Below are 26,602 nucleotides of genomic sequence, written 5' to 3' on the forward strand. Positions count from 1 at the left end.
TAAAAAATGGTCATGTGTATGACTTGGAATTAATATCATGAAAAGAGCCTTTCAAATCAGTGAGATCATCAATATGTTTGAGTATGGCATGAGATGTGAGTTTAAAACTAATTAGTGGCAAAATGCTTGACATTTTCCTAGCATTTTTGTTATGGAAAGGAAAAGGTATTCTGACCTCAAGTTTTATTTTTTGTTTTTTCCTGTGAAGCTTATCAAACACTGAGCTTCTTTTTCCCCCCATGAGGTATCCACTTAATCTATCACCTGGACCTAGTATTTTATCTTTTAAACAGTACCAAATATTTTGGATAAATATTACCTTCTAATACAATTAGAGATCCTTCACCACTGCTACTTGTCCTTGTTATTTTTATTACCCATGAGGAGTCATGTCCTTTGGTTCTACCAGATAAATTTTGTTAACAAGGTATTTTTCTTTTTGGTTTGTTGGTTTTGGGGGGTGGTTCTATAATCTTTTGATAGTTTGATTAAAATAGCAAGAAATTAATAAATTAGTTGAACTAATTTTATCATTTTTAACACATTAATGTATGAAAAAGGAGAAGAAGAAAAGGAATAAGCTTTCATATGGCATCTATTATCCTCCAAATGCTGTTCAAAATGCTTCACAAATATCTTGTTTGTAAGTACACAAATGTCAATTTATAAATTTGGGATTTATAGGGTGTTCAGAGAGGACTAACATCTCTAGTGTGAGGGTTTGCTGAATTCTTTTCAGGGCTGTTCATCAACCTTGGGTGTCTAGTCAGTTACCTAACTCTCACCTGTGGCTCTAAGAAGGTATATCATGCCCAGCAGTTACAGACTTGTAAAACCATGTTGGTAGACGGAGTAAACCAGGTTAAGGGTAACTGATGGGTCTGTTGGTAATTTAGGAGGATGTCTACCTCTATCATGTGAATACATACCCCCAGGGAGAATGAGGGATGAGAACAATTTGTTCTAATGATCATGAAAGTGGCTGAAGCAGGTGCTATTGACTGTTTAGAGCTTGGTCAGACATCAAAAATACCAAGGTCCACTGCATCCTGGGATATTACCAGTCATCCTGATTTTTATCTTGCCACTGGACATTGATGACACTGAAAGAGAGAGTGAGGCTGACAACTTTGTGCAACTCTGACTAACTTAAATCCAATTTAAGTGCGAGTCAAGACATGGCCAGGTGATGTCATTGGTCTTCTTTAAAAATGGACAAACAACAATAATCTCATTTCATCTTCATAACAATCCTGAGAGGTAGATGTTGTTATACTCATTAGTTTAAGTGTCTTAGAACCTATAAATATCTGAAGCAAAATTTGAAGTCAGGTCCTCCTGACTCAAGACCCAGTACTCTATGCACTATTCCACCTACCTGCCTCTAGCAATGATTATCATTCTTTGTGTCTTTATTTTAGAAGGAGTGTTGTGCAATTGTAGTACTGAGTTTTTCTTCTTTGGTCAACTCTCAGATATATGATGAATTTTTTAGTAATTATAAATGGTATTTCTTTTTTCTATTTCATCTTCCTGTATTTTACTTTTGGATGTGGAAAGTCTAGTAATTTTTGTATATTTTTCTTATATCCTACTACTTTACTGAAATTAATATTTTTTCATTTTATTTATATTGAATCATTGGGCCCTGTAAGTGAAGCATCATATCATTTGACAAAGGTATTTTTGCCTCTTTTTTCCTTCTCCTTTCCTCTTTTCATTTATTGTCTAGCTTTATCTAATAATATCTAATAACATTTATGGCAATCTTTGTTTTACTCCTAATACTGATGGAAACGTTTTTATCCATTACAAGTAATACTAGCTCTGGAGTTTAGTAGATACATTCTATCATGTTAAGGAAAGGTTAGCTTATTCTTATGTTCTTGTGAGTATTTTCAATATAAATGTGTTCAGTATGTTGTCAAAGTATTTACTTGTACATATTGATATAATCACACAATTTTATTATTAATGATTTCTATTATGTTGAAGAATCCCTTTGTTTCTGTTGAGACACTGGAATATGATATTCCAAGAGGCAAAAGATATAGGTCTATAACTAACAATAACTTATCAAGGAAAACTGAGAATAATTCCACAGGGAGGAAAATGGACCTTTAATCAAAAAGAGAATTCTTAATGATTTCTGATCAAAAGAAATGACCTATGAAGAAATTCTGAAATAAAAATACACCAGTCAAGAAATCATAAAATAGTAAACATGAATGTGCAATCATAACAAACAGAATAAGGATGAATTATGTACATTCTAATCCAAGATCATATATCTATCCTCTAAAAATCATGTCATCAACAATGACCACAAAGGGAGACTAATTAGAGAGAAGGCCTAGGAGTGGTTTTGTTATATTTTGATGATCTTAAAAGATGATCTGTAAGAGAAGGAAGAGGAACATATGGGATGAGGAGGGGAAAGGAAAGAAATCTATCCAAGCAAAGAAAAATGGGTATGTGGGAAAGCAATGGCACCTGAACCTAACTCTAATATGAAATAGTCAAATAATGCACATACGCACACACACACACACACACACACACACACACACACAGTTGATTATAGAAATACATTTCATTCAATAGGGAAATAGGAATGAAAGGAAAGAAAAGAGATGGAAAGCAAGAGGGAAAGTAGATTAGGGGAGAAATTTGTCCTAAGCAAAACAACTTTAACTATGGAAGTTGTATATTAAAGAGGGGGGAATTAAAAGAAAAGAAAGAGGAGCCAAGATGGTGGAGTAAAGGCAGGGACTCACCAGAGTTCTTCCACAGATTTCTTCAGATACCTCTAAAGTGTGAATCTTAACAAATTTTGAAGTGGCAGAATCCACTAGGAGATAGAGTGTGGCAGATTTCTAGTACAGGATAGGCTGAAGGGTTGACAGGAATGATCTGTGGCATGGGACTGGAGAAGTGCAGACCATGTAGGCTGCAACAGCATAGACTTCATAGACTCCACAGATGCCATTGTGGAGCAGAGTGGTTCCCTGTGGTCTGAGTCAACAGCAACAGTGCCAATTTCCAAACTTCTAAGAACAGGACAGGAGTTGGGTAGAGCTGGGTGAGAGAGAAGCCCTAGGCAGTGACAGTCCACAAACTGAATGTTTGAAAGTCACCTACTTGAACTTCCAGGAGCCAAGATGTAGGAATAAACTCTAAGTGCTATCACTCTCCCTTGTTGACCTTCAAAATCCCAGAGACTATTGCTACAGGAAAAATCCAGGAATAGTGGAGCCAGAATAAAGGTACAGCTATTTGTTAGCTTGGGAGCCTGGGGAGATTGATGGGAAGAGTCTCTCTTGCAGTGGTTAAAGGGTACCAGTGCAGGACCTGAGGTGCCCCTGAAAATGCCACCTCAGCAAAACAGCAAGAGATGCTGAGCCCTAGGGGTTTGGATCTGGTAAACTCCAACATGAGGGCCCCAGGCATGCCTTAGCATAGCCAGGAAAATTGGGTAGATGAGAGGTCCACCAGCTGCTGAGAAGGCCCATGTTCTAGCATAGTCCCAGGGAAGGAGAAGACCTTCAGTGGCTAGACCACGCCTCCCCACACATTGCACTGCAAGCTTCGTATAACCCCAGAGAAACTCAGAAAGACTTCACCTGGGCTCATCCTTGGCACACAATAGTCAGCTCAGCACAAAAGAAGCTTCAGAATTATATAGCTTCTAGCCAACAGAACTAGAGGACACAGCACACAAAGCCAGTGATTAGGTTTCTAGTTTCAGCACAAGAAATATGGGGCAGAGCCCACTGTGCTCCAGAAATAGAGACCCACTTTAAAAGCCTGGAAATGGACAATCACCATGAGCAAGAAGCAAATGAAAAAAAGAAAACATCATAGAATCTTACTATAGGGACAGGAAAGATCAAAATATGAATGCAGAGGAGGACAGTATTGACCCTATACCTACATATGAAACCTCAAAAGGGAATATGAATTGGTCTCAAGCCCAAAAATCATTCTCGGAAGAGTTCAAGAAGGATTATAAAAGCCAAATTAGAGAAGTAGAAGAAAAACTGACAAATAATTTTAAAAATACAATTGAACAAATAAAAAAAATTCACTGAAGAGAACAGCTTCTTAAAAAGAAAAATTAGCCAAATGGATAAGGAGATACAAATCTAACTGGAGAAAATAACTCCTTAAAAAGAACAACTGGACAAATGGAAAAGGAGGTAAAAAAATTACTGAGGAAAATAATTCATTAAAATTTAGAATTGGACAAGTAGAACCTAATGACTCTGAGGCATCAAGTATCAGTCAAACAAAATTTAAAAAATGAAAAAATAGAAGAAAATGTAAAATATCTCACTGGAAAAACAACTGACCTGGAAAATAGATCCAGGAGGGAAAAAAATCTAAGAATTGCAGGTCCACCAGAAAGCCATGATAAAAAAAAACAGAACTGGGACAGTGTCTTCACGAATTAGAGAACGAGGAGATCAATGAATTGTGTAGGCAACCAAAGAAGCTAGAAAAAGAAAAAATTGAAAAATCCCCCAAACTGCCTTGAGGTCCTAAATTCAGAGGCCAAAATAATCATTGACAGAGATCCCAAATTGAAAACACCAAGGAATATTGTTGCCAAAACCAGAATTATTGGGACAGAGAAAATACTGCAAGTAGGCAGAAAGAAATAATTCACATATCAAGGAACTACAATCAGGATCACAGAGGACATTGCAGCTTCTACATTAAAATATTGGAGGCATTGGAATATAAAAATCCTTAAGGTAAAGGAGCTTGGACAACAACAAAGGATCAATTACCCAGCAAAATTGAGCATAGTCTTGCAGGCAAGGACATGGACATTCAATGAAATAAGGGATTTCCAGATCTTCCTGATGAAAAGGCCAGTCTGGCTCAATAGAAAATTTGATCTTCAAATACAAGACTCAAGAGAGGCATGAAAAGGTAAACAGGAAAAAGAAGAAAAAAAATACTTGTTACTTAATATGGACAAACTGTTTACATCCCTTTATGGGAGGATGATACTTGTTAATCTTGAGAATTGAATATTTTTTATGAAATTTCAAAAAGATATTAACAGAGGATGTGGGTATAAATTAACTGATGTGATGATAAAAATATCTCATTAAGGGGACTGCCAAGGGACAGGATAAAAGGAGGAGGCAGAAAAGGGTGAATTATATCACATGAAGAGGCACAAAAGCCATATTATAGTAGAGTTAAGAAGGGAAGGAGATGAGCATTGTTTGAGTTTTACCCACATAGAATTTGGTTCAAGGTAGGAATAACATACTCAGTTAAGTATAGGAATATAAATTGATTTACAGGCAGTAGGAGGGGAAAGGGGAAAGAAAAGGCAGGGGTGGTTAGAAGGAAGGAAAGAAGTAGTAAGAGAAAGAAAAAGGGAGGAGGGCTATAGAAGGGAGGGAAGTTTCATGGAGGTGGTGGCCAAAAGTAAAACTCTTTTGAGGAGGGAAAGGGAGAAGGGAGAAATAAAAGTATAAAAATGGTTTGGGGGAATGGGATGGAGAGAAAGACATAGATAGTAATCATAAATGGAAATGGGGAGAACACTCCCAAAAAACAGAGCTGGATAGCAGAATGGATTTAAAACCATAATCATACAATATGTTGTTTGCAGGAAAGACAATTGAAATAGGAGAATACACACAGGGTAAAGAAAAAAAGGATGAAGTATAATATATTCTACTCCATCCTAGAATATATTAGAATATATTATACTTCAGTTGAAGTAAAAAAAAAAAAAACAGGGGTAGCAATCCTAATCACAAACACAACAAAACCAAAAATAGATCTAATCAAAAGAGATGAAGAAGAAAACTATATACTAGTAAAAGACACCATAGACAATGAAGTAATATCATTGCTAAACACACCAAGTATGGCATCCAAATTCTTAGAGGAAAAGTTAAAGAAGTTAGAGGAAGAAATAGACAGCAAAACTATACTAGTAAGGGACCTCAACCTCTCCCTCTCCAAATTTGATAAATCTAACCTCAAAATAAAAAAGAAAGAAGTTAAGGAGGTAAATAGAATTATGGAAAAAGTAGATATGATAGACCTCTGGAGAAAACTGAATAGGGATAGAAAATAGTATACCTTTTTTCTCAGAATTACATGGGACATACACAAAACCATGTTCTAGGACATAAAAATTTCACAATCCAGTGCTGAAACCCAGAAATAGTCAATGCATCCTTTTCAGATCATGATGCAATAAAAAATATATGTAACAAAGGGGCAGGGAAAGACAGACCAAAAATTAATTGGAAACAAAATAATCTAAACCTAAGGAATGAGTGGGTCAAACGACAAATCATAGAAACAATCAATAAGTTCATTCAAGAGTATGACAAAAATGAGACAATCTACCAAAACATATGAGATGTAGTGAAAGTCATTTATTAGGAGAAGTTTTCTATGTCTGAATGCCTACATGAATAAAATAGAGAAAGAAGAGATCAATGCATTGTGCAGGTAACTGAAAATGCTAGAAAAAGAACAAATTGAAAATCTTCAATTAAATACCAAATTAGAAATACTGAAAATTAAAGGAGAGATTAATAAAATTGAAATTAAGAAAACTATTGAACTATAAATAAATTAAGAGCTGGTTTTATGAAAAAAAACAATAAAATTGCTAAATCTTTGGTCAATTTGATTTTAGAAAAGAAAGAAGAAAACCAAATTACCAGTATCAAAAATGAAAAGAGTGAATTCACCTTCAATGAAGAAGAAATTAAAAAATAATTTGAAATTATGTTACCTAACTGTATGCTCATAAATTTGACAATCAGTGAAATGGTTGAATATAAATTGCCCAGATTAACAGAAGAGGAAATTAAATACTTAAATAATCCCATCTCAGAAAAAGAAATTGAATAAATCATCAATAAATTCCTTATGAAAGAATCTCCAGGCTAGATGGATTTACAAGAGAATTCTATCCAAAAATTTAAAGAACAATTAATTCTACTACTAAATAGACTATTTGGGAAAATTGGCAAAGAAGGAGTCCTACCAAATTCTTCTTATGCTACATATATGGTGCTGATACCTAAACTGGGAATATCCAAAACAGAGAAAGAAACTTACAGACCAATTTCCCCAATGAATATAGATGCAAAAATTTTACATTAGATATCAACAAAATAATTACCTCAACTTATCACAAGAATAATACACTTTGATCAGGTAGGATTTATACCAGGAATGCCAAAATGGTTCAATATTAGAAAAACTATCAGCATAATTGATCATATCAACAACAAAACTAACAAAAACCGTATTATTATCTCAGTAGATGCAGAAAAAGCTTTCAATAAAATACAATACCCATTCCTATTGAAAACAGCACAGGAATAAATGGAGCCTTCCTTAAAATAATAAGTAGTATACACCTACAACAATTAGCAAACTTTACATGTAAGGGGGATAAGCTAGATGCATTTCCAATAAGGTCAATATGGTACTAGAAATCTTAGTTTATCAATAAGAGAAGAAAAAGAAAAAGAAGGAATTATAATAGACAAAGTTGAACTAAGTTATGACTCTTTGCAGACAATATGATAATAGAAAATCTTAGAGAATCAAGGAAAAAACTACTTGAAATAATAAATAATTCTAGCAAAGTTACAGAATACAAAATAAACCCATGCAAATCATCTGCATTTCTATATTTTACTAAAGAAGCCCAACAGTAAGAGGTATAAGGAGAAATTCCATTTTAAGTTCTTGTAGGCACTTTGAAATATTTGGGCATCTACTTGCCAAAATAAACCCAGAGACTACATGAACACAATTACAAAACACTTTTCTTTTTTATTTTTTTATTTTTTTAGTTTTTATTTTTTTTTTTAATGTTTAACAATCACTGCCATACAATTGCGACTTTATCCCTCCCCACCCACCCCCCACTACCTCCCTCCCTCCCCATGACTGCATACAGTTCTGTATAGATTCTACATATACTTTCCTATTGAGTATATTTTCACTATAGTCATGCTATGTACTCAGACTAAGATAAATGAAAGAATCCGTATAACAAATCAGAACATGATACACATACACAAACATGATCTGCTACATTATGTGAGTGACTTCCATATTTCTCTCTCTGAGTGTGGAAGGCATTTTGCCTTGAGGTCCACCATTGAGATTTTTTTTTTTTCAGAAGTTCTTGTGTTATTACAAAAATCTAAGTCTACCAGAAAAAACTCTCACACACTGTGGTTGTTGCTGTGCATAAAGTTCTCCTGGTTCTGCTCCTTTCACTCAGCATCAGGTCATATTAGTCCTTCCAGGCCTCTCTGAAGTCTTCTTGTTCATCATTTCTTCTGGCACAATAGTACTCCATTACATTCATATACCATAATTTATTCAGCCATTCCCCAATTGATGGACATCCCCTTGACTTCCAGTTTTTGGCAACTACATAGAGTGCTGCTATAAATATTTTTGTACATGTGGGACCCTTTCCCATTTTTATGATCTCTTGGGGATATAGTCCTAGTAGCGATATTGCTGGGTCAAAGGGTATGCACATTTTTGTAGCCCTTTGGGCATAGTTCCAAATTGCTCTCCAGAATGGTTGGATGCGCTCACAGCTCCACCAACAATGAATTAGTGTTCCAACTCTCCCACATCCTCTCCAGCATTTATCATTTTCTTGTTCTGTCATGTTTGCCAATCTTATAGGTGTGATGTGGTACCTCAGAGTTGTTTTGATTTGCATCTCTCTAACCAATAGTGATTTAGAGCATTTTTTCATATGATTATGGATAGCTTTAATTTCTTCCTCTGAAAATTGCCTGTTCATATCCTTTGACCATTTATCAATTGGGGAATGACTTGTATGATTATACATTTGGGTCAGTTCTCTATATATTCTAGAAATGAGGCCTTTATCCCCGAGCTTAGCTGTAAAAATTTTTCCCAATTTACTACATCCCTCTGGATTTTGGTTGCATTGGGTTTGGTTGTGCAAAAACTTCTCAGTTTAATGTACTCAAAGTTATCCATTTTGCATTTCATAATGCATTCTATCTCTCCTTTAGTAAAGAATTCTTCCCTTCTCCATAGATCTGATAAATACACTATTCCTTGCTTCTCCAGTTTATTCATGGTATCAATCTTTATACCTAAATCATGTACCCATTTGGACTTTATTCTTGTGGACGGTGTCAGGTATAGGTCTATGCCTAATTTACGCCACACTGTTATCCAGTTTTCCCAGAAATTTTTGTCAAACAATGAGTTCTTATCCCAGAAGCTGGGGTCCTTGGGTTTATCAAACAGAAGGTTGCTATATTCCTTGCCTACTGCATCTTGAGTGCCAAGTCTATTCCACTTGTTTACCTCTCTGTTTCTTAGCCAATACCAAGTGGTTTTGATAATTGCTGCTTTATAGTACAGTTTGAGGTCTGGTAGCACTAGGCCACCTTCCCAAGCATTTCTTTTCATTAGTCCCTTTGATATTCTGGACCTTTGTTTTTCCAAATGAATTTTGATATTATTTTATCCAGCTCTAGAAAGTAATTGTCTGATAGTTTAATTGGTATGGCACTAAATAAGTATATTAATTTGGGTAGAATTGTCATTTTTATTATATTAGCACGGCCTACCCATGAGCAACTAATGTTTTTCCACTTACTTAAATCTGACTTTATTTGTGCAAAAAGTGTCTTGTAATTGTGTTCATATAGTCCCTGGGTTTGTTTTGGCAGGTAGACTCCTAAGTATTTTATACTGTCTACCCTAACTTTAAATGGGATTTCTCTTTCTATCTCTTGCTGTTGGACTTTGTTGCTAATATATAGGAATGCAGAAGATTTGTGTGGGTTTATTTTGTACCCTGCAACTTTGCCAAAGTTGTTTATTAATTCAAGTAATTTTTTATTTGAATCTCTTGGATTCTCTAGGTAAATCATCATATCATCTGCAAAGAGTGATAACTTAGTTTCTTCTTTGGCTATTCTAATTCCTTGAATATCTTTATCTTGTCTAATTGCTACACCTAACATTTCTAGTACCATATTGAATAATAGTGGTGATAATGGACAACCTTGTTTCACCCCTGATCTTATTGGGAATGCATCTAGCTAATCCCCATTGCATATAATGCTTGCTGAAGGTTTTAGATAGATACTGCTTATTATTTTATGGAAAGTTCCCTTTATTCCTACGTTCTCCAATGTTTTTAGTAGGAATGGATGTTGTATTTTGTCAAAAGCTTTTTCTGCATCTATTGAGATAATCATGTGGTTTTTGTTAGCTTTGTTGTTGATGTGATCGATAATGCTAATAGTTTTCCTAATATTGAACCAGCCCTGTAGTCCTGGTATGAATCCTACCTGATCATAATGTATTAATCTCGTGATAAGACGCTGTATTCGTTTTGCTAAAATCTTATTTAAAATTTTTGCATCTATATTCATTAGGGAAATTGGTCTATAATTTTCTTTCTCTGTTTTGTCTCTTCCTGGTTTGGGTATCAAAACCATATTTGTATCATAGAAAGAATTTTGGAGGACTCCTTCTTCCCCAATTTTCAAGAATAGTGTATGTAGTATTGGAATTAACTGTTCTTTAAATGTTTGATAGAATTCACTTGTGAATCCATCTGGCCCTGGAGATTTTTTCCTAGGGAGTTCATTGATGGCTTGTTCAATTTCTTTTTCTGAGATGGTGTTGTTTAAGTATTCAACTTCCTCTTCTGTTAATCTGGGCAATTTGTATTTTTTAAAATATTCATCCATCTCGTTTAGATTGTCGAATTTGTGGGCATAAAGTTGGGCAAAGTAGTTTCTAATTATTGTTTTAATTTCCTCCTCATTGGAGGTGAGTTCACCCCTTTCATTTTTAATGTTAGTAATTTGGTTTTCTTCTTTCTTTTTTTTGATCAGATTAACCAAAGGTTTACCAATTTTATTAGTTTTTTCATAAAACCAACTATTGGTTTTATTTATTAATTCAATAGTTTTCTTTATTTCAATTTTATTAATCTCTCCTTTGGTTTTCAGTATTTCTAATTTGGTATTTACTTGGGGATTTTCAATTTGTTCTTTTTCTAGCTTTTTCAACTGCAGGCCCAAGTCATTGATCTCCTCTTTCTCTATTTTATTTATGTAAGCATTCAGAGATATAAAACTTCCCCTAATAACTGCTTTTGCAGTGTCCCATAAGTTTTGGTATGTTGTCTCACTATTGTCATTCTCTTGACTGAAGTTGTTAATTGTTTCTAAGATTTCTTCTTTAACCCAATCCATCTTTAGAATTAGAGTATTTAGTTTCCAATTGATTTTTGGTTTCTCTTTCCATTGCCTTTTATAACATGTAATTTTTAATGCATTATGATCTGAGAAGGATGCATTGATTATCTCTACCATTCTGCACTGGATTGTGAGATTTTTATGTCCTAGTACATGGTCAATTTTTGTAAATGTTCCATGTACCACTGAGAAAAAGGTATATTCCTTTCTATTCCCATTTAATTTTCTCCAAAGATCTATCATATCTACCTTATCCAGAGTTTTATTTACCTCCTTAACCTCTTTCTTGTTTATTTTGAGGTTGGATTTATCTAGTTCAGAGAGGGGGAGGTTGAGGTCCCCCACTAGTATAGTTTTGCTATCAATTTCTTCCTTCAACTCCCCCAACCTCTCCTCTAAGAATCTGGATGCTATACCACTTGGAGCATACATGTTTAGTAATGATATTGCTTCATTGTCTATGGTGCCTTTTAGTAGGATATAGTTTCCATCCTTATCCCTTTTGATTAGATCTATTTCTGCTTTTGCTTTGTCTGAGATTAGGATTGCTACTCCTGCCTTTCTTACATGAGCTGAGGCACAATATATTCTGCTCCATCCTTTGACCTTTATCCTATGTGTATCCCCCCGTTTCAAATGTGTTTCTTGTAAGCAGCATATTGTTGGATTATGGCTTTTAATCCATTCTGCTATCCGTCTCCATTTTATGGGAGAGTTCATCCCATTCACATTCACAGTTGTGATTACAATCTGTGTATTTCCCTCCACCCTCTTTCCCACCATTTGTGTTTTTAACTCTCCCGTCTCCCTTCCCCTCCTCAATAGTATTCACTTTTCTCCCCCTCCTCCTGCAGCCTTCCCCTCCTTCTTTTAGCCCCCCTCCCTTTTAGTCCTCTTTACTCTTATTGCTTCTTTCCTCCCTTTTAGCCACCCTCCCCTTTCTTCCCCCTTCCCCTCCTACTACCTATAGAGCTAGTTAGGATTATCTACTTAAGATTATTGTTCCCTCCTTTGAACAAATCAGATGAGAGTACCTCTCAAACAATGCTCATCTCCCTCCCCTCCTTCCCTCTACTATAGTTTTGTACTTCTTCCTGTGATATAATTTGCCATTTTCTGCTTCCCCCTTTCCACACCTCCTATTACATTCCCTTCTCATACTTAAATCATATTTTTGACATGACATCATTTACTTTATGCCCGTTCCCTCTACATATATCCCTTTTATCATAATAGCTGCACAGTTCTCAAGATTAACAGGTATCATCTTCCCTTATAGGGAGGTAAACAGATTGCCCTAATTGAGTTGCAAGTTTTTGTTTTTGTTTTTTCCCCTCTGTTTACCTTTTTATGATTCTCTGGAGACCTGCATTTGAAGATCAAATTGTCTATTGAGTTCTGGTGTTTTGGTCAGGAAGCTCTGGAAATCCCTTATTTTGTTGAATGACTTTCTCCTTGCCTGAAATGTTGTGCTGAACTTTGCTGGGTAGTTGATCCTTGGTTGGAGTCCCAACTCCTTTGCCTTACGGAATATTGGGTTCCAATTCTTTCGGTCTTTTAATGTAGAAGCTGCAAGGTCCTGTGTGATCCTGACTGTGTGACCTTGATATTTAAATTTTTTCTTTCTGGCTGCTTGTAGTATTTTCTCCTTCACTTGATAACTCTGGAATTTGGCAACTATATTTCTTGGGGTTTTGAGTTTGGGATCCCTTTCGGGTGGGGAACGGTGGATTCTTTCGATGACTATTTTGCCCTCTGAGTCTAGTACTTCTGGGCAGTTTTCCTTGATGATTTCCTGAAGATATTGTCCAGACTCTTTTCTTCATTATGGGTTTCTGGCAGGCCAATAATTCTTAGATTTTCTCTCCTGGATCTATTTTCCAGGTCAGTTGTTTTTCCAATTAAATATTTTACATTTTCTTCTATCTTTCCATTCTTTAGATTTTGTTTGAATGATTCCTGTTGCCTCATTGAGTCATTAGTTTCTACTTGCCCAATTCTAATCTTGATCGTATTGTTTTCTTCAGTTAGCTTTCTCATCTCCTTTTCCATCTGACCAATTTTTCCCTTTAAGGAGCTATTTTCTCCATTTAATTTTTGTACTTCTTTTTCCATTCGACCTATTTTCCCAGTTAGGTTTTGGGTTTCCTTTTCCATCTGATCAATTTTCCCTATTAGGTTTTGAGTTTCCTTTTCCGTTTGATTAACTCTTCCTTTTAGGGAATTATTCTCTCCAGTTAATTTTTGAACTTCCTTTTCCATTTCTTCAATTTTCTTTTTCAGAGTGATGTTCTCATCAGTGAATTCTTTTTTTATAGTTTTAAAATCATTGGCCAGTTTTTCTTTTATATCCTTCTTCAGACGTTCCAGGTAATCTAGTTGTGCTTGAGAGAAATTCATAGTCCCATCTGAGGTTTCAGATGGAAGTACAGTCTCAGCTCTGACCTCTTTGGTGTTTGTGTTTTGGTCTTTGTCCCCATAGAAAGATTCTATGGTTTTTTCACTTTTCGTCTGCTTTTTCCGATTCATGATGTTGGCTGAGTGTTGTAGCTTTTGGTTCTTTCAGTCAGAAGATACAGATCTTTTAAGTTGAGTTGATGTTTGTCTAGGCTAAAAGCAGGCTTTTTGTTGTTGTTGTTGTTGTTGTTGTTGTTGTTGTTGTTTCCCAGATCAACCCTGGGGTTAGCTTGATAGGTGTGTGGGAGGTGTGGTCTGGTCTCAGGATATCTCCTCAGCTGGCCTGAGGCAAAGGCAAGGTCAGGGGATGGTGATCCCAGCTTCCCTATTGTCTTCCCTTTTCCCCTGGAGGGCTGGGGCACGCCTAGAGGCTAATGCGTGTTCCCACCCCTCCTGGGGCTCGTCTCCCGGGCTGAGGCTTGCCTGGGTCTCAGTGCGAATTTTCTCTGCCCTGGGTTGTCTGTCCCTCCAGATAGCCTCCGCCACCGTAGGAAGAATCCCTCTTTGCCACTTTTCCAGCCTCTGGTGTTATGAGACCACCCACCCCCTTCTGCTGTTCCCACTGATCCAGGATTAATCTGGGGAAGAATTTTATGGTTCCCTCACGGTCATCGCGGGGGAGGGGAGAGCATTTACTGATCACTCTGGCATCCCAGCTCCTGGATGTTCAAGTAGTGACCCACTGAAGTCCCGTCTTTAGGCTGAAGATTTCAAGGGCTGTTGCGCTGATATCGTTGGCTCGGCCTGGCTTATCTCCTGCTCCGCTGGTCTCGCCTGCCCCTCTCGGGCCCCTCGGGTCCCCTCCGCCCTGCCACGCCGACCGCGCTGCGCTGTGCGCCGGGGTCTTACCCCCGCGGAACAGATCCCTCCCGTGGACCCTCTAGTCCAGCCTGGGCTCCGAATCCGTCAAAGTCCGTCTCCCACTGGATTCTACACCTCCAAAGTCTGGTCAGACTCTCCCCCCAGAGATACCCAGAGGAGTTTTTCCAGGAGCTTAGGTGAGTCGTTGCTTTCACTCCGCCATCTTGGCTCCCTACAAAACACTTTTCACATAAATAAAGTCAGATTTAAATAATTGGAAAAACATCAGTTGCTTGTGAGTAGGCCAAGCTAATATAATAAAAATGACAATTCTGCCTAAATTAATTTACTTATTCAGTGCCAAACCAACCAAGCTGCCAAAAAATATTTTATGGAGCTAAAAAAAATAATATCATAATTCATCTGGAAGAACAAAAGGTACAGAATATCAAGAGAATTAACGGAAAAAAAAAACACAAGGGAAGGTGGCCTAGCCATACTAGATCTTTATTTGTATTATAAAGCAGCAATCATCAAAACCACTTGATACTGGCTAGAATAGAGGGGTAGATCAATGGAACAGGTTAGCTACACAAGATATAGTAGTCAATGACTATAGCAGTCTACTGTTTAATAAATCCAAGGATCCAAGCTCTGTGATAAGAACTTGCTCTTTGACAAAAATTGCTGGGAAAACTGGAAAATAGTGAGGCAGAAACTGGGCATAGACCAATGTCTGACACTATATACCAGAATAAAGTCCAAATTGGTACATAATCTAGGCATAAAGGCTGATACTCTAAATAAACTAATGGAGCAAGAAATAATTTGTCAGACTAATGGAGAATGGAGGAATTTATGACCAAATAAGAGATAGATAACATTATGAAATGCAAAATGGATAACTTTGATTACATTAAATTGAAAAGCTTTTGCACAAAACCAATGCAATCCAGATTAGGAGGGAAGCAGACACCTGGGAAAGAACTTTTCACCTAACATCTGTGATAAAGGTCTCATTTCTAAAATATATAGTGAAGTGAATCAAATTTACAAGAATACAAAGTCACTCCCCAAATGATAAATGCTCAAAGGATATGAACAGGCAGTATTCAGAGGAAAAATTTACAGTCACATGAAAGTCCTCTAAGTCACTATTGATTAGAAAGATGCAAACCAAACCAGCTTTGAGGTACCACATCACACCTATCAGACTGGCTAACATGACAAAACAAGAAAATGATACATGTTGGAGAAGATGTGGGAGAGTTGGAATATTAAATTACTGTTGGTGGAGCTGTGAGCTGACCCAACCATTCTGGAGAGCCATTTGGAACCCAAAGGGCTATAAAAATGTGCATACACTTTGACCCAGCCATACCACTTCTAGGGCTGTATCCCAACAAGATCATAAAAATGGGAAAAGGATCCACATGTACAAAAATATTTATAGAAGCCCTTTTTGTGGTGACCAAGAACTGGAAATTGAGGGACACCCATCAGCTGGAGAATGGCTGAACAAGTTGTTGTATATGAATGAAATGGAAAACTATTGTGCTATAAGAATGATGAACAGGTGGACCTCAGAAAAACCTGGAAAGACTTTTATGAACTGTTGCTGAGTAAAGTGAGCAGAACCAGGAGAACATTATACACGGTAACAGAGACAGTATGCAAGGACTATTTTTGATAGACTTAGCCTTTCACAGCAATATAAGCGCTAAATGCCATCCACATCCAGAAAAAGAGCTATGTAGTCACAAAGCAGAATGAACCAGCTATTTTTTCTTTGTTATGTTTTGTTTTGTTTTCCTCATGGTTTCTCCCATTTGTCTTAATTCTCTGTGCCACATGATTAATGTGAAAATGTGTTTAATAGGAATGCATGTGTAGAACCCATATAAGACTGCATATTATCTTGAAGAGGGGGGGAGAAAATTTGGAATTTATGGAAGTGATTGTTGAAAACTGAAAATAAATAAATTAACAAATTTGAGGAAAAAATAAAAAGAAAGAAAAAAGAACCTGTGATTAGGCTGGAGGTAAGAAGACAAGAAAAGGGGCAAGGGTGGAGAAGAACTTTGACCAAGGCAATGATCCATAACAGTTCCAATATTCATGAGGAAAAATGCTATCCACATCCTGATAGAAAGGTGATAGAGAAAGGAGAGCGGTGATATTTTTTACATAAACACTGCAGGAATTTGTTTTCCTTGACTATATGTGTTTGTAATGGTACTTGAGACAGGGAGGAAGATTATAAGGTTGTAAGGGTTGTCTTATTTCTAGCCCTCAGCTGATAGAAGTGACTTCATGTTAGACCACTGATTGACCTGCTTATTTACTAGGAAATTCCCATGTGTTCTAAAATTGTCCTGGTAAGAACCTCCAATTGCGGAGGTACTTTGGCTAGACATCTTTTTTCCCCACCAGGCTGCGTTCCTCTGCACTTCTCCATAATTTATCAGGAGACCCTTTATCCTGGGAGACAATTTTACCTCTTGAAATCACAATTCATCAGTACCTTCTGCACCTGTGGCTCTTTCCCCTGAATTTTCCTAGCATTTCCATGTATGGAGAACATCCAATATAGTCATCCTTTCATGGTAGACCTTGCTGCACTTCTATGGATTTCTCCATCACACTCCAAGAATATCCTTATCCTAAAATATCACTTCAATCTAGAACTCATACCTCATTAGTATCCAATATAAAAAAGTGACTTCAGGAAAGCAGAAGGATATAAAAGAACACTTCATAATCATTGGCCTTTCTGTACGTAACTAAAAAAATCCAGTAGGAAGAGATAAAGAAATTCTATGTAAAATACCTATAATATGTATCTCAGAGTCCTGTCATCAAAACAAAACAAAACAAACAACATAAGAAATATATACATGGAAATAAAACACATTTAAAGAAATAAAGACATACTTAAGTGACTGAAGACATGCTAGCTGCTCATGGTTGGGATCTGTCAATATAATAAAAATGGCAATATTTTCTAAAGTAATTTGCATATTCAATCCTGCACCACAAAAATATCTAAATTTTACTCAACATGAGTAGAAAAAATAAGACATTTTAAATAATTATTTTATTTGTTTTCAGTGTTCTATAATCACTTCTATATATCCTAGACTTTTCCCCTCCCTCCCCAACCTTCCCCCCTCCCTCTCCAAAATGGTTGGCAATCTTATGTTGGTTCTACAATTTCACCATAGTCATGTTGAATAGAAGAATTAAAATGAATGGAAGAAACCATAAACCAAAACAAAACATAACACAAAAGAAAATGATCTGCTTCATTCTGCAATCCAATTCCACAGTTCTTTCTCTGGATGTGGAAGGCATTTTGCCTCAAAAATCCATTTAGGTCCTTGCATTGCTATGAAGGAGTAAGTCTACTAGAAAAGTTCCTCACACACTCTGATTGTTGCTATGTACAAAGTTCTCCTCGTTCTTTCACTCAGAATCAGTTCATATAAATCTTTCCAGGCCTCTCTGAAGTCTTTCTGTTTATCATTTCTTATAGCACAATAGTATTCCATTACATTCATATATCACAACGTGTTCAACCATTCCTCAATTGATGGGCATCAAAATAAGACATTTTATCTGGAGGAAAAAATTCAAGAATCCAAGGAAAATTTTTTTTAAATAAGAAGGCAGGGGACCTCCCAGAATCAGCTGTGAAAATATCGTACTAAGTAGTAGTCATAAAGACTAATAGGAACTGGTTAAAAATATAGTAGGTAATCAGTGGAACTGATTAGACTTACAAAACCCAGGAATAAACACATTTGGTAGTGTGGAGTTCAGTAAAGACAAGGACTTAAAATAATCTGAGTAAGGACATGTTATTTGACATGAACTTGTTGGAAAGAAGTTTAGTAGAAATTATAGTTAGACAAATATCTCACATGTACATCTCACATCAATAAGCTCCAAATCACTAATAATAAGAGAAATTCATGTTAAAATAATTCTGAAGTTCCACCTTATGCCATATGCTCATCTGACAATGATGACTGAAAAAGAAAAGAACAATTGTTGTAGGAGAGGTGCGAAGATAAACCTAGAAAGCAATTTGGAAGCATTACTACTATGCTAATACCCCAAAGGATTCAAAGAAAAGAGAAAGGTTCTATACGAACAAAAATATTTCCAACATCACTTTTGTTATGGGAAAGAACCACAATCAAAGTGGGTTTGATTTGGGGAATCATTTGGGGAATAACTGAGCAAAGTATGCTTTATGAATGTAATGAAATGGTATTTTACTACAAGATAAGACGAGGGAACGTATTCAGAGACACCTCAAAGAATTCATAAATTGATGGAGAGTGAACTGAAAAAAACAGATACTTCTTAACTCTGGGCAGAGATGATAGGTTGCTGTTGCTGCTTGCTGTTCTTCATTTTGAAGAGGATCATGACATCATAGGGGTGATGCCATGACATGCAAGTGAATTGGATTTAAGTGAGGGAGGGCTGTGCAAAATCTTCAGTCTCACTTTCTGCTCTGAAACCATATGAGGCCAATGACTAGATATAGATCAGGTCAACTGGAGATGACCCAGGAAGCATGGGGGACCTTGGCCTTTTCAAGCTAAGGTCTTCAAGAGCTAAGATTTAATGAAAAATGAGGCATAGAATGGCCTCTTTACCTCTTCCAAAAACAAACGGAAAAAAAATCCATCCAAGAGTTTGAAGACCCTCAGGGTTTCTAGCCAACAGAAACAATTGCTATTTGCACTCATTTAGGGCCAATTAGGGTCCAAATGACTTAAGAAAATTTAGGAAGTTGTTCATATTCCTTTACAGCCATAAATGACTATGCTATTTGGCATATACCCCAAGGAATGCTTTGCAAAAACATTTATAAAAGCATTTTCAATGATAACAAAGAACAGAAAATAAAAATAATGATACATGTCCATCAATTGTTCAATGACTGGGCAAATTGTGATTTATGGAAGTAACAGGAAATTATTATGCAGTAGGAAATGGCAATCCTCAGAATTCAAGGAAACTTGAGAACATATGTATATAGATTGAAATACTCAGAACCAAAAGAACTATATGCATGACTATAACAATGTAAATGAAAAGGTCACTAAAAGTAAAGTGAAGTCTGACGATTTTAAAAAACAATAATGGTCCCATAGAAAGCATAAGAAAAAAAAACACAAAACATTTCCCTTCTCTTGGCAGCAAATCAGGGGATTATTAGTTAGAATTTTATTTAAATTTCTAAGCAAAGTTACTATAGCAAAAATTCTTCCTTAATTTTTTTTTCTTCCTTCAATTTCCAGTATTGAATAGTGGCAGTGGCAGTAGAGGTGATATTTCCAGGAATGGCTACAATGTAAAAACAAAATACATCACAATTTATTTTTAAGGAAATGAGAAGTTTTTTTTCTTACATGACCTTTCTTTTTGAATATATTCCTTCCCACTCCTCTACAGAGAAACATTCTTTATAGCCAACAGAGAGAGAGAAAGAAGAGGGAAGAAGAAAAAAAGGAAGGAAGGGAAAAGGAGGGAGGAAGGAAGGAAGGAAGGAAGGAAGGAAGGAAGGAAGAAAAGATAGGGTAGGCAGGAAGGAAGGTAGGTAGGTAGGTAGGTTGGTGGGTGAAGGAAGTAGTTTAACTATACTCAGGCTGAATTAATCCTCTCTAGACAAATTTCCAGCTGAGGAAGAGGTTCTGAATTCCATAAAGCTCCTCTTGTGTGCCAAAATGTCTGGTGGCAATTGTATTCCAGCTGATACTTTCAAGGTAGGGGATCTACTGCTCATACAAAAGCTGACTGAAATCTTCTGGGTTATATGACTCTTTTTTATTTTTTGGGGGGGGAGGGAAGGGGTGAGAGAGTGGTGGGAGCGAGGGTGAGAATCTGGAACTCAAATTGTAAAAAGAATGTTAAAATATATGAATGGTAAAATAAAAGGTTTTTTACATCTCTGATAACTTAATAATCCTCTTGCCTTCTAATTTAATATCATTTCTCTTACTATACCTACTTGTATGCCAGGGTTTTTTCTGAGTTTTCTTCCACAGATTTTTGAGGATTTTAATCTTGCTTTATTTTTCTCATGTTTCTCAGTTTCTTATTTTCTGGGTTATCTTGCTTTAATGTGGACTTTATTCTCAGGAGTAGACTTTGAAAGTATCTCAACCTTCTGCCTTCTTGGGTAATTTAATTTTCATCAGTTTTACTCTGTCTTCCAAGATACTTCTAGAGTTACAGGACTAACTCTACCTGAATTCCAGTTCCTCTTTTTTCTTCCCCAAACTTGGTAAAGTCCAGTACCCTGGTCTTCTGTCCTATTTCTCTCTGTTCATTAGTCCACATCTTTTGCTTTTCTCAGGATTTGTAGTGGGTTTGGTGGATGTCACTGGCATAGCCTCTGTGTACGTGTGGTTTCATAACCTAGTGGCCACCCAAAGTAGAAAAGAAGCATCATCTGCCCTCCTATGCCTCTGACTTCTTCATTTCATAGAATCGATTTCCTTATGTCAGCGACAGATGGTGCAGAACTGGAGCTACCCTGATGATAATCTTCTTGTTCATGCTTATCACATGAATTTCAAAGGTGAGATGAGTAAATGTCCCAAGAAATGACAATTCTTATTGCTTTTTTGAGCACCTCAAAAAACAATTCCACCAATTCTTTTTTTTTTTGCCTCTCCGTGAAGAACCTGTGATCCATCCTTCCTCTTAAATGCACTTTCCTATGTCTTCTAGATTCATTTACAGTGAGAATGTCAAAATTCATATGGTTCAGTACCATAAGTAATAACAGATCCTTTTGGTCAGTGGAGTACTGATACAAGCCATCTAAAATGAGATACAAGATATAAGCCATCTAAAAATTGCCCAAATTACTTAGTAACCTCTACAATTTTTTGCACCATCAATCAACCAATAAGTAGTTTTTAAATGGTTATTATGTACAAAACACTATGCTAAGTGGTGAAAATACAAATAAAAGGTAAGGGAAACAGTTGTTGTCCTCTAACAGCTTACATTGTAGAAGGAAAGGCAACTTGCAAATAAATAAATTTATTTTCAATCCACAGATTAATTACTTGACCACAAAGTTGTGAAGGTCATTTTGAAAACCTTAGCTTTCAATATTTGCTTTGGATAAATAATTCAGTGCCTGCTTATAATTTTTAGCATACTTAACTACTATGGTTTTCTGTTAATAGGACCATTCTTGAAGCCTTTGCAACACATTAGAACTAGACAAAGTTTGCATTCCAGTGGAAAAGCCTTCAAGAATGTGCCATAACCTCCATGCCATGATGAGAGTAGGATTTTAGTGGACATCTTATCCTTGATAGTTCCTTAAACGGATATCTGTTGATTTTAATTGGATTAAACAGGTCATTGTTTTTGCAGATAGCTCCAATTTTTAGAATGTAAATTCATTCTAAACTAAGATCTGCCCCTATCTTTCACACATCAGAACTAGTTCTCCCTAGACTAAGTTGACATCCTCATCCCATCCATGATAGTTTTTCAAAATATGTTTGACAGCATCTATTATTTCCTTTCTAAGTATTGTCCCCATCCCAGTCTAAGACGTATATAGATACAGATATACATACAGGTATATATATATATATATATATATATGTGTGTGTGTGTGTGTGTGTGTGTGTGTGTAAGTATGTATATATGTCCTTTGACTACTTGCCATATGGAATGATCCTAAATTCCATCACAGTCTGTTTTGCTTTTTTTTGTTTTTAGCATACTTCATCTAATTCATGCACATTTTAAAATGTGGCACCTAGATCTGTACACAATATTCCAGATGGAGTCTAACCAGTGGGGAGTACATTGAGGCTCTCACCTCTCTTGTTCTGAACATTGTTTCTATTTAATTTAACCCAAGATCACATTAGATGTTTTGACAGCCACAACCTCCTGGTGATTCATATTGAGCTATTTGTCAACTAAAAGCCCTTGTTTACATATATATATGTGCATATATATGAACACAAATTTATATATGTGTTCATATCACACAGTTGTCTATTTGTTGTCATTCTGTACTTGTTCAATTGAATTTTTTACTTAGATGCCAAACTTTATATTTATTATTGTTGGGGTAGATATACCCATTAAATTTCTCCTTGATGGATTTGCCTATTTATTCAAACACACTAGGATGTTTTGAAATCTGTTTTCTGCCATACAATGGATGTACTGACAATCTCTCTCAGATTTGGGTGTTCCATAAACTAGATAAGCATGCCATTAATGCCTTCAACCAAGGAAAATTTTTAAATCAATCATACTTGTGAGTGAATCCTGAAATCTGGGATCAGAATCAACCCTAACTGATGTGGATTTCTGTCCTTAGTTTACATGCCTCTCTGGGCCCTGTTATTCAAATAGTTCTAATTCTACCTGCTTCTTTGTGTCTCCTAAACCTTCTTCATGACATCTATACTCCTTCCTGTCATAAGGATGCATCCGGGATTCAACCCTGGCCTTTCTAATAGTGGCCTTCCCACATTTCCTAGCATATAGATAGCATTCATCAAATGTCTATTAACTTAAAACAGAGCTTCCAACAAAGACAGTCATAATCAGTATTCACCAAAGGAACTATTGTTTCAATACAGCTGAGTTATAGGATCATAGATATAGAATGGGAAGGGCCCTTCATCTAGTCCAACTGGCTCATTGTACAGATGAGGAAACTGAGGCTCAGGTATTTAAATTACTTTCCCAAAGTCACAGAGCATCAGAGATGGAATTTGAATTGTGGTCTTCTTATTCAAAGTTGACACTCTTTCCTTTGTATCACATTGCCTTCCAAATAGATGATTTCAATATAAATGATAGGACAACATAAAGCAGTCAGCCTTATTTTCCATTTGATTTCAAAGTTAAATTATTTAGACTATGGTTTGAAGATCACAATCCTAATGGCAGGCGACTAGGTGAGTCAGTGGAAAAAGCACTGGGCCTACAGTCAGGAGGACCTGAGGTCAAATTTGTTCTGAGACATTTAATAGTTCTGAGACCCTGGCAAGGCACTTCTCCATTTTCCTGCCTGTTTCTTCAACTGTAGAATGGAAACAATAATAACATCTACCTCCCATAGGTATTGTGAGGATCAAATGAAATGATATTCATAAACTGCTTAACATGGTTCCAGGTACATAGTAATCACTTAAATATATGCTTATTTCCTCCCTTCCTCCCTCCTTCCTGCTCTCCATTCCTTCCTTCCTTCCTTCCTTCCTTCCTTCCTTCCTTCCTTCCTTCCTTCCTTCCTTCCTTCCTTCCTTCCTTCCTTCCTTCCTTCCTTCCTTCTTCCAAATTTTAATGAGTCTTCCTGACCTGTAAAAATCTACATTCTAACCTACATTGTTCCCCTCCTCTAAAAACATACTGTTGTCCTTGACTTTGTCATAACATATGGCATTAGGCTGTTATAACTGGATGAGAATCAAGCCACAACTTTCTGTTCCAGGAGCTGCCAGATTTGTTCTTCCCAGCTTCAATGGATTCACCTTTGTAATAAAAGCAGCCTAACAGTCAAATTACCTCTAATGAGACTTTCTAACTTCTGCCTGTAAGGATCTTGGGCATTTTTATGTGTTTTCCTCCTTTTTCTTTTTTTTTTCTACTTCACCAGTTTTCTTTAAGCCTGAAAAAGAGACAGTGTCTCAAGTTTAAAACTGTGTCTCCTTTTCATTATGACATAAGGAACCAAGAATTTCAGCCATTTAAGATGAGATTACTGTGCTAAGGCTTTGGACACATGAAATAAGAAATGTGCTTACTACTCTGGGACAGTGGAGAGATAGGTCAGCCACACATTTTTCATGGCATCGTTGGTTTTTGATAGATCAGAATGGTGCTCTTCCTTGAATACACTTAAAGGAGGGGAAACTTAGTTATTCCATTCATATTACCTCATAAGGAGAGGCATTATGATAGAGTTAATAGAGAACTGAAGGGGATAAGCACCTGTGGTATGCCAGGTCCTATGTTAAGCATCTTTTCTTTCTTTTTACAAATATTATCTCATTTGATCCTCACAATAACTAAGAGGTTGTGGCTATTATAATACCCATTTTTCAGTTGGGGAAGCTGAGACAAGCAAAGGTTAAATGACTTACATAAGCTTATACAGCAAATAAATGTCTGAGGTCAGATTTGAATTCAGGTCTTCCTGACTCCAAGCCCAATGCACTATCTATCTACTGTACTACCAAGTGCCTAGAAAAGTTAACCCTTGAAATCAGAAACATCTGAGGTTAAGCCCCACATCTGACTCATACTGCGACCATAATCCTGATCAAGTCAATTAACTTTCCTAGACTACTCTATAGAATTGCCAATTCCAAGCAAGTACTGACCTTCATTAGTATAAGAATTTCCTCAATAAGGACTATCTCTATTGATCAAATCATATAACCCATTAAAAAAACAAACAAAATGAACAGCCATGACAAAAATCTAATAAGCTCCCTGCTTATTAGCACTGATACAGAAAAGGAAAGATCTACTAAAAAAACATGCCTTGACATATCCTTAGCCCCCTCTGGAGTGATAGCTTGTGAACAGGATATATGACTGAGAATCAAAAAATCTGTAACAAATGAAAAATTCTGTTCTTGCAACCTAGGACACCTGGATACTAAGCCTGGATCTACATTCAATAGCTTTTATTTCTAGTGAGGTCATTATACATCTCCTTGTCTTAGTGGTCCTACTGGTAAAATAGGGAAAGTTAAGAAAATGAAATGAGATAAGCAATGTGAAGGTACTTTGTTAGTAAAATTGCTAAGGGGACACAATGTATTTGTTCCCTTATTGTCTTGGCTTCCTCATTTCTAGCCCAAGGTGTCACTTTGACATATATACCAGACAAAGGTTTCTGCGGGATTAAAGACAATAAAGTGCTTGGAGATCAAAGCAGAAAGGTGGTCAGTAAATCAATGACAGTATGGTTCCCAATGCAGAAGAAACACCACAGGAGAGCAGTATATATGCCACCTGCCAGCTGCCCACCTCTCATCAGTGCCATGAGGATTAATGAGGAGTTAATCATGTACTACCCCTGGGGGAAGAGGATTCTTTAAGGATGAAGCACTATTGAACCAACCATATGTTTCTTGAAGTGTACAAGTCACTTCTGATTGGGAGGATTATAGGTTAATAAAAGTCACAAATGGGCAATGATGGAATTGTTCTTCCCTTGGTTAGAGGAACTTCTTTTCCAAAATGGCTTATCAGTGACTTGAACCATGTCTTCCTGATATTTGACATGGTGTTGATTTTTTTTGAGATGTGCAAGTTGAAGGCAAAAGAAAGATGGGGAAATTGAGAGGCATTATTGAAGAACTTCCCTAAGGGATTTATTTGGTGGAATCTCCTTAGTAATCCAGAGACTTTCAAAGTAAATTCTGCTTAGGTAGCTTCCAGTCAAGATGGCAGAAAGAATAGGGACCAGATTAGGCCAATTTCCAACACATATAAACTACCAAAAATAACAAAAGAGTGCCAGATGAAATAATGGTTAGGAAATAATGGCAAAAACTAACAATTACTTCTGCCCAGATTAGGTCAGTCAAAGGGAACTCCTAGGAACAAATAGGCCTGAGTGGTTAAGTAGCTAGAAAGCTCTTTGGAGTTTTATTGGAGATAGGATCCAATAAAATAGCAAAATCCTATTGACAGTAATTAATCCGTGTGTCTTAGAGACTTTGGGAGTTTGTATCAAGTTGACAGGAACTATCTCTAATGACCCTAAAGAGCTCAGTGATATATAGCTAGAAGATGAAGGTAAGAATACACCAAGAATAAAGAAATGTTATGGATCCGGTGATATCCAGAACATAAGCTTAAAGGAAGAGGACTACTCTACTGTGACTATAGATAGAACCTTAGATATATCCATCGCTTGGCCACAAGGTCAGTTAGACTTTCTAGAAGATCTAGAAAAAAATATTCCATATACACATCTATTTATTTATTTATATATGGATTCATTCATCTATTTTTCTATTTACTGGTTT

At 36.4% G+C, this 26,602-nt stretch overlaps 1 long non-coding RNA gene across 1 annotated transcript; it reads right to left on the reverse strand.

Annotated features, from left to right (window-relative positions):
• Positions 1-19,825: 19,825 nt before the first annotated feature.
• Positions 19,826-24,435, reverse strand: LOC140509058 (uncharacterized). The gene is made up of 3 exons (XR_011968555.1): positions 24,362-24,435; positions 20,572-21,389; positions 19,826-19,907 (listed from the first exon to the last, which is right to left on the reverse strand). It is a non-coding gene; the product is annotated as an uncharacterized lncRNA (long non-coding RNA).
• Positions 24,436-26,602: the final 2,167 nt, after the last annotated feature.

The sequence above is a fragment of the Notamacropus eugenii genome, chromosome 5, assembly GCF_028372415.1.
Source record: "Notamacropus eugenii isolate mMacEug1 chromosome 5, mMacEug1.pri_v2, whole genome shotgun sequence".
Taxonomy (NCBI): Eukaryota; Metazoa; Chordata; class Mammalia; order Diprotodontia; family Macropodidae; genus Notamacropus; species Notamacropus eugenii.